Source organism: Dasypus novemcinctus, unplaced genomic scaffold (assembly GCF_030445035.2).
Source record: "Dasypus novemcinctus isolate mDasNov1 unplaced genomic scaffold, mDasNov1.1.hap2 scaffold_98, whole genome shotgun sequence".
Taxonomy (NCBI): domain Eukaryota; kingdom Metazoa; phylum Chordata; class Mammalia; order Cingulata; family Dasypodidae; genus Dasypus; species Dasypus novemcinctus.
The window spans coordinates 2,206,929-2,222,010 of record NW_026688629.1 but is presented as its reverse complement, the minus strand read 5'-3'; positions in this window follow the sequence as shown (position 1 = coordinate 2,222,010).

Here is a 15,082-nt window from a genome sequence, read left to right as displayed (position 1 = left end):
CATATCAAGCAGAAACATATTCTTAGATTAAAATAATTTGTTTTACTTAATCAGATATCCACCATTAGTCAAAAATGATTTTTCTATTGTTAGACATATCTAGAGCAAGGGGAAGTGGAGTGGTTGCTGACTTTAAGAATTGCACATTAAGTTTGGAAAAAGAATAATATAGAGGATTCAAGACAAAGCCTAGTCATTTCTAAACAGATGCTTTGAAATACTGGAATTTTAAAGGGTGTGGACTTAAAGTGTTTTTGTGTTTTCTAAAGATTTTATTATTTATTTATTTATTCATTTATTTATTTAATTTATCTCTATATTTCTCACCCTCTCATTGTTTGTACTCACTGCCTGCTCTCTATGTCTAGTGTTATTTTTGTTTTTGTTTTTTTTTCGGAGGCATCTGGAACAGAACCCAGGATCTCTCATATGGGTGGGAGGTGTTCAGCCACTTGAGATACATCTGCTCCCTGCTTGTAGCATCTTTTGTAGTGTTTCCTCATTGTGTTGTCTCATTGTGTCATTTTGTTGTATCAGCTTGCTGGACCAACACTTTGCATCAGCTCTCTCTATTGTTAGTTTTGTTTAAAAGACACTGGGAACTGAAGCCAGGCTTCCCAAGTGGTGCCCAACTGCTTGAGCCACATCTGCTTCCCCTAAAGTGCTTTTAATGAAAGAATACTTCCTACAAAGCTTAAGGGTTTAGAAGAACTTTGAGTATGGGCATTTTTACTCACTTATGGATGCCATTGTTCATTGGCTTGACAGAAGTGAACTCCAAGGCTTCTGATTTGCATTTTTAGCTCATAGAGTTGTTTTCAGTTGCCTGAAGCTTTGCGTAGGTTTTACTCTGTCTTAGAATTCAGGGAAGAGGCAAATTTCCATTCCATTCTTGCCTCAGCCATTGGCCAACTGTGAAAATTTGGAGAAGTCCCTTATCCTCTCTGCAACTCAGTTTTGTTTTTGTAAAATACAGGGGCTGGTCTAGTGCCTGGACTCTCCGCCACAGGGTCTCAAGATTGACCTTGAATCAGAGTCTCCTGGACAACTGTTAACTGAAACAGCCTGCCCCATCCCTGGAGTTTCTGATTCAGCAGGTCTGGATCTGGGTCTGAGAATTTGCATTTCTAACAAATTCCCAGGTGATGCTGTGACTGCTGGCAGGTGGGTTGGGGGAACCCCTCTCAGCCAGGCCCTTGTATGCACAGAGTTTCATCAGGTAGACTCTGATCATAATGCTGATTGCTTTTAAGGCCTATTGTTTAGAAAGACTGCTGATAAAACCTCAGGAAAGAAAAATCTTCCTTTTGTGTTCTTTTTGCCATAAACGCCAAATTGAGATAATCTCATGGGGGTAGAAGGGAGGGACCATATTTAAGAGAATTTAGCAATCACTGGCTGTGGACATTTCCATGGGCTAGCAAAGGGGAAGTCTGTGCTACCTCAGGAAGGTCTCTAGGACATGGGCAATGGGTGGGAGGCTCTTTGTCTCTTCAGAGATAACTTAAACTGTCTGACTTGTGGGTGTGAAATGGTAAGAGGCTGCAGTCCTGCCCTTGGTGACAATGGCAACATCTCCAGTCCCAGGAAACAGTTTAACAATGCAAGGTCTATAAACTTTAAGTCTTTAGGAGAAATGCAAACCAAATATGCTAAAAGCTTATCTAGAATGTATGAAGTCCATGCTAAAACCTAACCTAGGATGTGGAAGATATATATGCTAATTCAAGCCTATTGAGAACTGAAACAAAGGGACCATTTAATGTTTCCTCCATATAAAAGGGATTCAAAAATCTTGTTCGGGGCTCAGGATTGAAACAAAAAGTTCCTGAGTCCAACCAGCCGTCAATAAACCATTTTTCCTTCTCAAAATCATTCCTGAGTCCTGGCCTCTCTGTACACAAATAATTGAACCTCTCTCAAATTCTACAACAATATCATACTATTTTCTGTCTTTTTACCATTTATTTCACCCTTTGTAATAATCTTCATTTCAACACTATTCTCCAAGTCTCTCTCTTTTTTTCCCTTTCAGGATGCAGTAGTCCCTTTTGTATCTCTTGTAAGTCTTTTGGTAACATTCTATTAGTGTTCGTTTTTTTTTCCTGTGAAAACTTTGGACTCACCCTCATTTTTGAAGTTCAGCTTTGCCAGATACAAAATTCTTGGTTAATGGATTTTTCTTTTTAAGTACATTAAGGACTTCATACCACTTTCTTCTCTTCTTCATGGTTTCAGATGTGAGGTCAGCACTTAATCTTACTGAGGTTCTATTGCACGTGATGCTTTTCTTTTGCTGCTTTCAGAATTCTTTTTATCTCTTATGTTTGTCATTCTGAATAGCAGGTGTCTCAGAGTAGGTATATTTGGATTTACTCTACTTCTGGTGCATTGTCCTTCTTGGATTTTGATATTTATATCCTTCATAAGGGTTGGGAAGTTTCCATTTGCTATTCACTCAAGTATTCTTTCTACCCCTTTTCCATTCTCTTCTTCAGGGAAACCAATAGTGTAAATTTGTGCACTTTGCATTGTTTTATGATTTCTTGAACACTTGTTTCACTTTTTCCACTGTCTTCTCTTTTACTTTCCTGTCTTTTCCAGTTCAGGTGTTCTGTCTTTGAAATCACTAATTCTGTCATTGAACATTGCAAAGCTGCTTTTATTGCCTCTAATGTATTTTTAAATTCATTGAACTATATCACTCATACATATACATAAACAGTAAGTGTATAATAGTTGTAAACTTACAAAACATATATAACATCAAACAAACATATATAATATCTCACCCTACCACCAATAACTTGTATTATTTTTAAAAATTTTAACCAATAAAAAGTATTGTCAAAATATTACTACTAAACAATTTTCCCCTAACCAATCCAATTATTATCTTTATATCATTCATATATGAGCATACATAAACAATTAAGTGTATAGTATAAGTTGTGAACTTACAAAGCAAACCTGCATAACATCATACAAGTGTCCTATACATTAACCCTCCACCAACACCTTGCACTGTCATGAGACATTTGTTACAAATTATGAAAGAATATTGTCAAAATCTTACTATTAATCATAGTCCTTATGTTACATTTCTTGTGTTTTCCCCCAACCCACCTCATTATTTTTTAAATATTTTCTATGACAGAAGTTGTAACCTTATAAAAAATCATGCACATGTACAGAATTCCCAAACAACACCCCTCCATCAACACACCACAATGTGGTGTGTCATTTGCTACAGATGGAATAATATCAACTGATTGTTACCATGTCCATAGTGTACACTTGGCTCACCTTTTCTGTACTGCCTCAGTACCAACACAGTACATCTTTCATACAGATGCAAGAATATTATATTATTACTACTAACCACAGTCCATAGGTGACTCCAGCTGTGTTTTTCCAATCCTTCTCCACATTCCCAACACCCTGCAGTAGTGATCTACATTTGCTTTACCTAACAAAGGACACTCTTGCATCTGTATCATCAATCACAATTCTCACCCACCTCTTAGTTTACTATGCTACTTAGTTCCTAGATTATTTCCTAGCATTCTGTCAATTGGCATTTATATAACTAGACTACCATTTTCAGCAACATCCCCATTTATAAACCAGCTGTTACTCACTGTGTGTTACCATCTACTCTATAGATTTCCATACCTTTACAGTAAAGCTAATTAAAAATTCTACATACATTAAACATCAGTAGTCCACTCAGTCCTTCTCTTATCTCTTCTAAGAATCCACCACCCACCACCAGGTACTGAAGATATTTTCCTAAAATTTCTTCTATAAGTTTTATGGTTCTTGCTTTTATTTTCAGTTTGCAATATATTTTGAGTTAATTTTTGGATAAGGTGTGAGATAGGAGTCCTCTTTCCTATTGTCAGCTATGGATGTCCAATATTTTCAGTGCCTTTTGTTGAGGGAATTGTTCTGTCCAAGCTGTGTGACTTTGACAGGCTAGTACAAATCACTTGAACATATATGTGAGTCTGTTTCTGAACCATAAATTTGATTCCATTGGTCTATTGTGTCTGTCTTTAGGTTAGAACCATGCTATTTTTACCACTATATGTATGTATTATGATTTAAAGTCTGGAGATGAGGGCTTGCTTTTCCTTTTTATGATGTTCCAGCTATTCAGGACTCCTTACCATTCCAAATAAATTTAATAATTGTGTTTTCAATTTTTTCTTTAATGCTGGTGGAATTTTTATTAGGATTGCATTAAGTCTATATATCAACTTGAGTAGAATTGACATCTTGATGAAATTTTGTCTTCCAATCCATGAGCATGGAATGTTCACCCAGTTATTTAGGCCATTTTTTGAATTGTTTTAACACTGAGTTGCAGTTTTCTGAATACAAGTGCTTTGCAACATTGGTTAGGTTTATTCCTGACTATTGAGTTTTATCTGTTATATTGTATTTTCACTCTTTTGACACTATTAGTTACTTTTATTGATATAATCTTCATTTCTAGACTTTCTTCCAGGCCCCTCTCTCCTGTCTTTTCTTTTCAGGCTGTAGCACACCCTTTAGTATTTCTAAAAAATCTGGTCTCTTGCTTAGAAATTCTATCAGTTTCTGTTCATCTGTGAATATTCTAATCTCACCCTCATTTTTGAATGACAGACTTGCTGGATATAAGATTCTTGGCAGGAAGTTTTTCTCTTGTAGTATCTTAAATATATCAGACTACTGTCTTCTTGCCTCCATGATTTCTGGTGAGAAATCAGCACATACTCTTATTGGATATCCCTTATATGTTATGTATTTCTTTTCTCTTGTTGCTCTCAGAATTCTCTGTCTTTGGCCCTTGACATTTTGATGAGTATGTGTCTCGGAGTTGGTCTATTTGGATATTTTTTGGATGGAATTACATTGTACTTCTTGGACAGGGATCAGTCTTTCAATAAGGTTGGGAAATTATCTACCATTTTTTCTTCAAATATTTCTTCTGCCCCTTTTGCTGTCATTTCTTTCCCCAAGACCTTGTTCAATTTTTTTTTCATTCTTTTCTTCATCTGTTCTTTTGTATGTTCACTTTCAGAGGCCATTTCTTCAGTTTCACCAATCCTTTCTTCTGCCTCCTCAAATCTGCTCTTATATGATTCCAATGTTTTTTATTTTTTTTAAATATTTATTTATTATTATTATTTTTTTAATTATATTAAAAAAAATATATGAGGTCCCATTCAACCCCACCGCCCCCGCCCCCCACTCCCCCCACAGCAACACTCTCTCCCATCATCGTGATACATCCATTGCACCTGGTAAGTTCATCTCTGAGCATCACTGCACCCCATAGTCAATGGTCCACATCATAGCCCAGACTCTCTCACGTTCCATCCAGTGGGCCCTGGGGGGATCTACAGTGTCCTGTAATTGTCCGTGAAGCACTATCCAGGACAACTCCACATCCCAAAAACGCCTCCACATCTCATCTCTTCCTCCCATTCCCCACACCCAGCAGCCCCCATGGCTACCGTTCCCACACCCATTCCACATTTTCTCTGTGGACATTGGATTGGTTGTGTCCATTGCACACCTATGTCAAGTGAGGGCTTAGATTCCACATGGGTACTGGATGCATTCATCCCGCTTCTAGTTGTAGACACTCTAGGCTCCATGTTGTGGTGGTTGACCTTCTTCAACTCCATGTTAGCTGAGTGGAGTAAGTCCAATAAGTCAAAGTGTAGGAGCTGAAGTCTGTTGAGGCTCTGGGCCTGGGTGTCATATTATCAGTCCAGAGATTCAAATTTCCTACATATATCTTAAACTCAGCACCAACTACAATTCCAATAAAGTAGTATGCAAGTCATGTGAAAAGAGATCCCCTCTGAGTCCATTTCCATCACGCAGAAACACCAGCTCCAAAGAAGGGCCATCTGTCATGGCAGTGAACCCCTTCTGCCATGACCATAGAACCCGTGGGTCTCTTTATCCCTCAAAAGAACCAATACCTGGGGTTGTATCTACCTTATCTGTCTCTTAGACTCTGTTCAGTTGTACATAGGGGTATTCCTTCTGACAACCTCCAGACTCTTTTTTAGAGACTCACAGCCTTATAATCTCATTTCTCCTTTCCATTTCCCCCTTATATTAGGTCAAACCGCTTCCCAAAGTCATGTTATTATATGTAGACAGGTATATTCTGCTGTTCCACATTGAATCTTTAATTCAAGGTCATTTTCTAGTTGCTTCTTCAGCTGGTATGTGGTAGTGATCCCTTGGTGCCAGGGAGGCTCATCCCCGGGTGTCGTGTCCCACGCTGGGGGGAATGCATCACATCTACACGCTGCGTTTGGCTGTGAGAGTGGCCACATTTGAGTAACATGAAGGCTGTCAGGAGGAAACCCCCAGGCACAATGCTACTCTAGGCCTTGTTCTTATTGCAGGTGCATAGGCTCAAAAGTGTAGCCATTAGTATCAAGAGCCCACTGTTGGGCCCTCCTTCCTTCCTGGTTCTTGCCATTGCACCTGGAGGATTGCCGCTGCTCTCCCAGGGCCCACAACAGTGACCCCCCGGCCAGGAGCCCAGTACCCCCCCAGCTGTTGTTTTTAATTGTTTCCACTATGAGTATATATAGACATTAACATATACCCTGGGCATATGCCCTGTATAACTCCCTGTCAACCATATATTATATCCTGTCAATAACATCCCATATCAGTATTCCTCCGCTGCCATTGTCGAACCACTCTGTGATCCAAAACTTCCCTTAAAGTGAATCCCAACATAATGTCAACTTCAGAAGAGTCTTAGATCACCAAAATTCATATATACAATATACAGTATTTCCCCAGATCCACCATAAAACCTTTTCCCTTCCACAGCAATAATCTTTTAACTTATTCATATCATATTACCTGAAACTGATGTACAGATTCCGAAACTATAGTTTTCAAACAAGGTAACATTTGTGCTTACTATGTGGTCCATATTTTAGGCTGTAGAGTTTTCTAAATTTTTTAGTTATCCTATGTTTTGTCTTATGGTTTTCATTATTAGTCTGTCGTCCCCTATATGTTTTTGGTGTAATATTAGCTGTTTTATATTCATCCTCGTGTACTCTCACATAACTCCTCTTTTGCCCCCTTATTTACCTTTGTTCTATCCATTGCACGTCCATTTTCCCCTCCCCTTAGGGCCCACAACGCCTGCCAATCTAATGCCCTGGGAGCCGTCCTTTCTCACGAGAGATACAGTTCTCTCTATTTGACGGCATTAGTCTTCCCCAGGATATGGGTCCACCCCACCCAATGGTAGAACCCACCTTGGCAAAATGAGCCTTCAGCTATTCCCTCCATAGTCCGTCCCACATCAGACCATACCCCCTGAACGTCCTAACCAGGTGACCCTCCTACTTATACTTTGATACATTTTACTCAACATTTAGTTCTCAACGAACTTCTGGCACTCTCCCATGTTTGTATGTTGCCCCTCCCTCCCACCTATTTATTGGACCATATTACCCCTCTTCCCATCCCCAGCCCCCCTCAAACCCAGAAAACCCCACCCGAAGGTAACCCCTTGCCCCCATTTTGTCCCTTCTTTGTGCTCATACTTACTCCCAGCTCATCACAGATTCCACCCCTACAGACATTAACTCACATCCTTCCTCCACCCCCCGATTTCCAGTAAGCCACTTTTCCAGACTCTAGCTCTCTGAGGCAGTTAACTTATTTCATATCATTGAGGTCATATAGTATTTGTCCTTCAATGCCTGGGTTGCTTCACTTAACATAAGATTCTCAAGGTTCATCCATGTTATCACGTGCGATTGTAGTGTATTGGTTCTTACAGTTGAGTAGTATTCCATTGTGTGTATATACCACATTTTATTGATCCACTCATCTGTTGATGGACTTTTGGATTGATTCCAACTTTTGGCAATGGTGAACAATGCTGCTATGAACATTGGTGTACATATATCGGTTTGTGTCCTTGTTTTCAGATCTGATGGGTATATACCCAGCAGTGGTATTGCTGGGTCATATGGCAAATCTATGGATAATTTTTTGAGAAACTGCCAAACTGTCCTCCATTATGGTTGGATCCTTCTGCATTCCCACCAGCAATGGATGAGTGTTCCCCTTTCTTCACATCCTCTCCAGCATTTGTATTCTACTGTTTTTTTCATGGCTGCCAATCTTATGGGAATAAGATGGTATCTCATTGAAGTTTTGATTTGCATTTCCCTGATAGCTAAGGATTTGGAGCATTTTTTCATGTGCTTTTTAGCCATTTGTATTTCTTCTTTGGAGAAGTGTCTGTTTAAATCTTTTTCCCATTTTTTAAATGGGTTGTTTATCTTTTTGTTTTTGAGATATATGAGTTCTTTATATATGCAAGTTATAAGCCTCTTATCAGATATATGGTTGCCAAATATTTTCTCCCATTGTGTGGGTTCCCTTTTTACTTTCTTGACAAACTCCTTTGAGGTGCAGAAGGCTTTAATTTTGAGGTAGTCCCATTTATCTATTTGTTCTTTTGCTGCTCGTGCTTTTCGTGTGATATTCATGAAGCCATTTCCTATTACAAGGTCCTGTAGATGTTTCCCTACACTGCTTTCTAAGGTCTTTATAGTCTTGGCTCTTATATTTAGGTCTTTGATCCATCTTGAGTTGATCTTTGTATAAGGTGTGAGATGGTAATCCTCTTTCATTCTTCTACATATGGCTATCCAGTTCTCCAGGCACCATTTGTTGAATAGGCCATTCTCTCCCAGTTGAGAGGGTTTGGTGGCTTTATCGAATATTATATGGCTATATACATGAGGTTCTATATCTGAACTTCCAATTCGATTCCATTGGACTGTGTGTCTCTCCTTATGCCAGTACCATGCTGTTTTCACTACTGTAGCTTTGTAGTATGTTTTGAAGTCAGGAAGTGTGATTCCTCCTATTTCGTTTTTCTTTTTCAATATGTCTTTGGCTATTCGGGGCCTCTTTTTATTCCAAATAAATATCATAGTTAGTTTTTCTAGTTCCTTAAAGAAGGCTGTGTTGATTTTTATTGGGATTGCATTGAATGTGTAGATCAGTTTTGGTAGGATAGACATCTTAATAATATTCAGTCTTCCTATCCATGAACAGGGAATATTCTTCCATTTATTTAGGTCTTCTTTGATTTCCTTGAACAATCTTGTATAGTTCTCGATGTATAAGTTTTTTACCTCTTTAGTTAAATTTATTCCTAAGTATTTGATTTTTTTATTTACTATTGTGAATGGTATTTGTTTCTTGATTTCCTCCTGATCTTGCTCATTATTGGTGTATAGAAATGCTACTGATTTTTGCGCATTGATCTTATAACCTGCGACTTTGCTAAACTCATTTATGAGTTCTAGGAGCTTTGTTGAAGATCTCTCAGGGTTTTCTATATATAGGATCATGTCATCTGCAAATAATGAAATTTTGACTTCTTCCTTTCCAATTTGAAAGCCTTTTATATCTGGTTCTTGTCTCAGTGCTCGAGCCAGTACTTCCAAGACAATGTTAAATAGGAGCAGAGACAATGGGCATCCTTGTCTTGTTCCTGATTTTAGAGGGAAGGATTTCAGGATTTCGCCATTGTAAACAATGTTGGCTTAGGTTTTTCATATATACTCTTTATCATGTTCAAAAAGTTTCCTTGTATTCCAATCTTTTGGAGTGTTTTTATCAGGAAGGGGTGCTGTATTTTGTCAAATGCCTTTTCTGCATCTATAGATATAATCATGTGTTTTTTTTCTCTCAATCAGTTTATATGGTGTATTACATTGATTGATTTTCTTATGTTGAAACTTCCTTGCATACCTGGGATAAATCCCACTTGGTCATGGTGTATAATTCATTTAATGTGTTGTTGAATACGATTAGCAAGTATTTTGTTAAGTATTTTTGCATCTAGTTTCATTAGAGAAATTGGTCTGTAATTTTCCTTTCTTGTGGTGTCTTTGTTTGGCTTTGGTACTAGGGTAATGTTGGCATCATAGAAGGAATTAGGCAGTGTTCCTTCTGTTTCGATTTTTTGGAATAGTTTCAACAGGATTGGTGTTAGTTCTTTCCAGAATGTTTTGTAGAATTCACCTGTGAAGCCGTCTGTCCCTGGGCTCTTCTTAGTTGGGAGATTTTTAATGACTGATTCTATCTCTTTGCTTGTGATTGGTTTGTTAAGATCATCAATTTCTTCTTTCGTCAGTATGGGCTGCTCATGTATTTCTAGGAATTTGTCCATTTCCTCTAAATTGTCATTTTTGTTGGAATATAGTTTTTCAAAGTATCCTCTTATGATAGTCTTTATTTCTGTGGGGTCAGTGGTGATATCACCTTTCTCATTTCTTATTTTGTGTATTTGCATCTTTTCTCTTTTTTTCTTTGTTAGTCTCACTAAAGGTTTGTCAATTTTGATGATCTTCTCAAAAAACCAGCTCTTGGTCTTGTTTATTTTTTCAAGTGCTTTCTTATTTTCTATTTCATTTAGTTCTGCTCTTATCTTTGTTATTTCCTTCCTTCTTCTTCCTGTTGGGTTACTTTGTTGTTGTTTTCCTAATTCCTTCAAATGTGCAGTTAATTCTTCAATTTCTGCTCTTTCTTCTTTTTTGATATATGAATTTATGGCTATAAATTTCCGTCTCAGTACCGCTTTTGCTGCATCCCATAAATTTTGGTATGTTGTGTTATCATTATCATTTGTTTCAAGGTAGTCATTGATTTCTTTTGGGATTTCCTCTTTGACCCACTGTTTTTCTAAGAGTGTGCTGTTTAATTTCCAAATTGTCATGTGGAGTCTGGGTCTCTGTCCCTTGCAAATTTCCAGCTTGCCTCCACTGTGGTCAGAGATATTGTTTTGTATGATTTCGATCTTTCTGAATTCATTAAGCCTTTCTTTGTGGCCTAGCATATGGTCAATTTTGGAGAATGTTCCATGTGCGTTTGAGAAAAATGTATATCCTGCTGTGTTTGGGTGTAATGATCTATATATGTCTATTAGATCCAGCTCTTCTAATATACTGTTCAAATGTTTTGTTTCTTTAGTGATTCTCTTTTGAGATGTTCTGTCCAGAGTTGATAGTGGTGTATTAAAATCCCCCACTATAATTGTAGTTGCATCTATTCTTTCACTTAGTTTTTCCAGCGTTTGCCTCACATATTTAGAGGCGCCCTTGTTAGGAGCATAAATATTTATGATTGTTCGATCTTCTTGACAAATTGTCCCTTTCACTAAAATATAGTATCCTTCTTTGTCTCTCAAAATTGTTTCGCATTTAAAGTCTATTTTGTCTGATATTAATATAGCTACTCCTGCCTTTTTTTGGTTGTTGTTTGCTTGTATGATTGTTTTCCAGCCATTCACTTTCAACCTCCATGAGTCTCTGGGTCTAAGATGTGTCTCTTGTAGGCAGCATATAGATGGGTCGTATTTCCTTATCCAGTGTTCCAGTCTGAATCTTTTGATAGGTGAGTTTAATCCGTTGACATTCAGTGTTATTACGTTTAGAGAGTTATTTATGGTAGCCATATTTTGGTTGGATTTGTGTTTGTTATATTTTCTTTGTATTATTTTATTTTCCTCTTCTATTTTTGTCTTTCTTGTTGCTTTTACACTCTCCTCCATCTCTGACTCTCCTGTTTTTTCCTTTCTTCCTGCAGAATTCCCTTAAGAATTTCTTGAAGGGGAGGTTTCTTGTTGGTATACTCTTTCAGTTTCTGTTTATCTGTGAATATTTTGAACTCTCCATCATTTTTGAATGCTAGTTTAGCTGGATAGAGTATTCTTGGTTGGAGATTTTTTTCCTTTAGTACCTTGACTATATCATACCACTGCCTTCTTGCCTCCATCGTTTCAGATGAGAAATCAGCACTTAATCTTATGGAGTTTCCCTTGTATGTGATGGTTTTCTTTTCTCTTGCTGCTTTTAGAATTTTTTCTTTGTCTTGAGCATTGGATAATTTGACAAGTATATGTCTTGGGGTGGGCCTGTTGGGGTTTATGACCAGTGGAGTGCGCTGTGCTTCTTGGATATGTACATCTGTCTCTTTCAGTAGATTTGGGAAGTTTTCATTCATTATTTCCTGCAACACTCCTTCTGACCCCTTTCCCTTCTCTTCTCCTTCTGGAATGCCTATAATACGTATGTTTGAGCGTTTTGCATTATCATTCAGGTCCCTAAGTCCTATCTGGATTTTTTCTACCTTTTTATTGACCACTTCTACTATCTGTTTGATTTCCAATGCACTGTCTTCCACATCACTAATTCTCTGCTCTGCCTCTTCTAGTCTGCTGATATTTGCTGCAAGTGTATTTTTGATTTCTTGAATTGTGGTGTTCATTTCCATCATATCTGTTATTTTTTTGCGCATGTCTGCAATTTCCCCTCCAAGTGTTGTCTTCACGCTGTTAACCTCTTTCATTACTTCATCAAATTTGTCGGTGATAAATGTTCTGAGATCTTTCATTGCTTGTGCGAAGTCCTGCCCCCCTTCCTGATTTTCAGTTTGTTGATTGGATTCAGCCATGTTTTCCTGATTACTGGTTTGGTTTGTAGATTTTTGTTGCTGTCTTGTCAACATTTTTTCTTGACGGGTTTAATCAGTTCCTTAGCTTCTTTGTCTAGTCTTGGAGATTAATTAGCTGTTGTTTTTGTGTAAGTGTTATATCTTCTCTTTGTCACTTTGTTCTTCTTATTCCAATTTCTTATTGCTAGTTAAGCTCACCAAGGAGGGAGTCCTCCACACGTAGCTGGGATCTCCGTGTATATTTCACAGATGGATCCTCTCTGTTACCTTCCCTCCAAATTGATGTCCAGACACCTCCGGACCAGGAAAAATCCCGAAACAGCCGGTCCCAAAGAGTCTCCGATGCCTCCCAGCCGATTCTCCCCAGGAGCTAGTCAATGTTTTTTAAATTTCATTGATTGCACCTTTCAATCCCATAAGATCTGCTATTTTTCTATGTATGCTTTCAAATTCTTCTTCGTGCTCTTCCAGTGTCTTCTTTTTTTTATTTTTTATTTTTGTCTTTATTTTTATATTTTAATATTATATTCAAAAAATATGAGGTCCCCATATACCCCCCACTCCCTCACTCCCCCTCCCCCCATAGTAACAACCTCCTCCATCATCATGAGACATTCATTGCATTTGTTGAACACATCTCTGAGCACCACCGCACCTCATGGACAATGGTCCACATTATAGCCCACACTCTTACACGTTCAATCCAGAGGGCCATGGGAGGACATACAATGTCCAGTAACTTTCCTTGCAGCATCACCCAGGACAACTCCAAGTCCCAAAAACACCTCCAGTGTCTTCTTAATATCCTTAATCTCTTTGGCCATCTCATTGAATTTATTAAGAAGATCTCTTTGAACACCTATAATTTGTTGTCTCAACTCCTTTATGTCATCTGGAGGCTTATCTTGTTCCTTTAACTGGGTCTTAGCTTCCTATTTCTTGGTGTGGATTGTACTATTTTTGTTGGTGTCTTGGCATCTGGCTTACTAGAGTATTTATTCTGGGTGCAGTTTTTCTCTTTAGTTTAGGGCTTCCTATCATTTCTCCCTTGCTGGTTGAGCAGAAGGAGCCAAGCAGGTAGTTGGTGCTGTAAGCTATGGAGGCTCAAGCTGCCCTCATTGTGCCAGGGGCCAATGAAGCTTCTTCCAATTTTCTCCTTTGCCAGGGGTAGGGACAGAGTCACAGCTATGTAGAATAACCCAAGTGCAGGCCTAGACTGTAGTTGCCCAGAGAGACTGATGAAGCTTCATAACTTTTTCTCCCCTGCCTGGGACAGGGATAGAGCTGCAGGTGTGGGCAGCAATCTATGCAGTGCAGGTCAAAGATGACTGCAGTTGCCCTGGTAGACTTCTGATTTTTCAGTCTTTTACAGCCAAAGTTACCTGCAGTTACCTGTATAGGCTGGTGCAGGCTCCTCAGGCTTCTCCCTGCCAGAGGCAGGGCTGAAAGCCTAGGTGGGCTGAAGGCTGATCTGCATGAAAGAAACTGGTTCCTGCCAACACTGAGAATTTCAGTCAGCCTGGCTTCCCATCAGGCTGGAGATGATGTCAGAACAGTGGCTACTGGCCTCTTTTTGACTTGGGCTGGTTCACACCCCAGCTGTTCCCAGGGTTATATCTTAGCCAGCTGAGTCTACCAATCAGCAGCCCAAATTGGCAGCCAACTGTCTCCACCTTCCCCATTTCTGGGAAATGGAGCTTCCAATTCCAGCCACAGAATAGCCTCTGGGGTGGCTCCTGCAGCCAGAGTAGGATAGTCACCAGCCTCCATGGCTTGGCTGGTAATTTCCCAGAGAGGCTGATGCAGGTCTCTGCAGCTTCCTACCTGCTGGATATGGCACTGGGGCCTAGGCTTGAGCTGTAATATGATCTGGGTGGGAAGAAGCCGGTCCCCACCAGCACTGGGATCCTCGGTCTGCCCCGCTTCCTGCCATGCCAGGCGCAGAGTTAAGTTGGTGGGTACCCACCTCTTTCTGACTTGAACAGGCTCAAACTTTAGCTGTTCTCAGGATTATACCATAGCACACTGAATTTACTCATCAGCAGCTGAAATTCGTGCCCAACTGACTCTTCCTCCCCAATTTTGGGGAAGTGGAGCTTTCAGTTCCAGCCATGGAACAGCTCCCAAGGTGGCTTGTGCCTCCAGTGGATGATAAGCACCGACCTCCGTGGCATGGAATACTCTACTTATGAGTCTTCTCTGAAGATTCATCTTCAGATGAATCTTCTACTCCTTCAAGGACATTGCAGGATGCTCTTCGGGCTTCCTGGAGCACCCAAACAGGTGCTTCAGCTAGCTCCAGAGAGCTCTGTGTGTTTACTAACTGCCCTGTAGCAGGAGCTGATTCTAGGAGCTCCTTACTCTGCCACCAACTTGCTGATGTCTCTAATATATATTTTATATATATATAAATATTTTAAAGATACATGGATTACACAAAATGTTACATTAAAAAATATGGGAGGTTCCCATATGGCCACCCCCACATCCCCCATTTTTCCTTCATCAACAACTTCTTTCATTAGTGTGGTGCATTCATTGTATTTGCTGAATACAT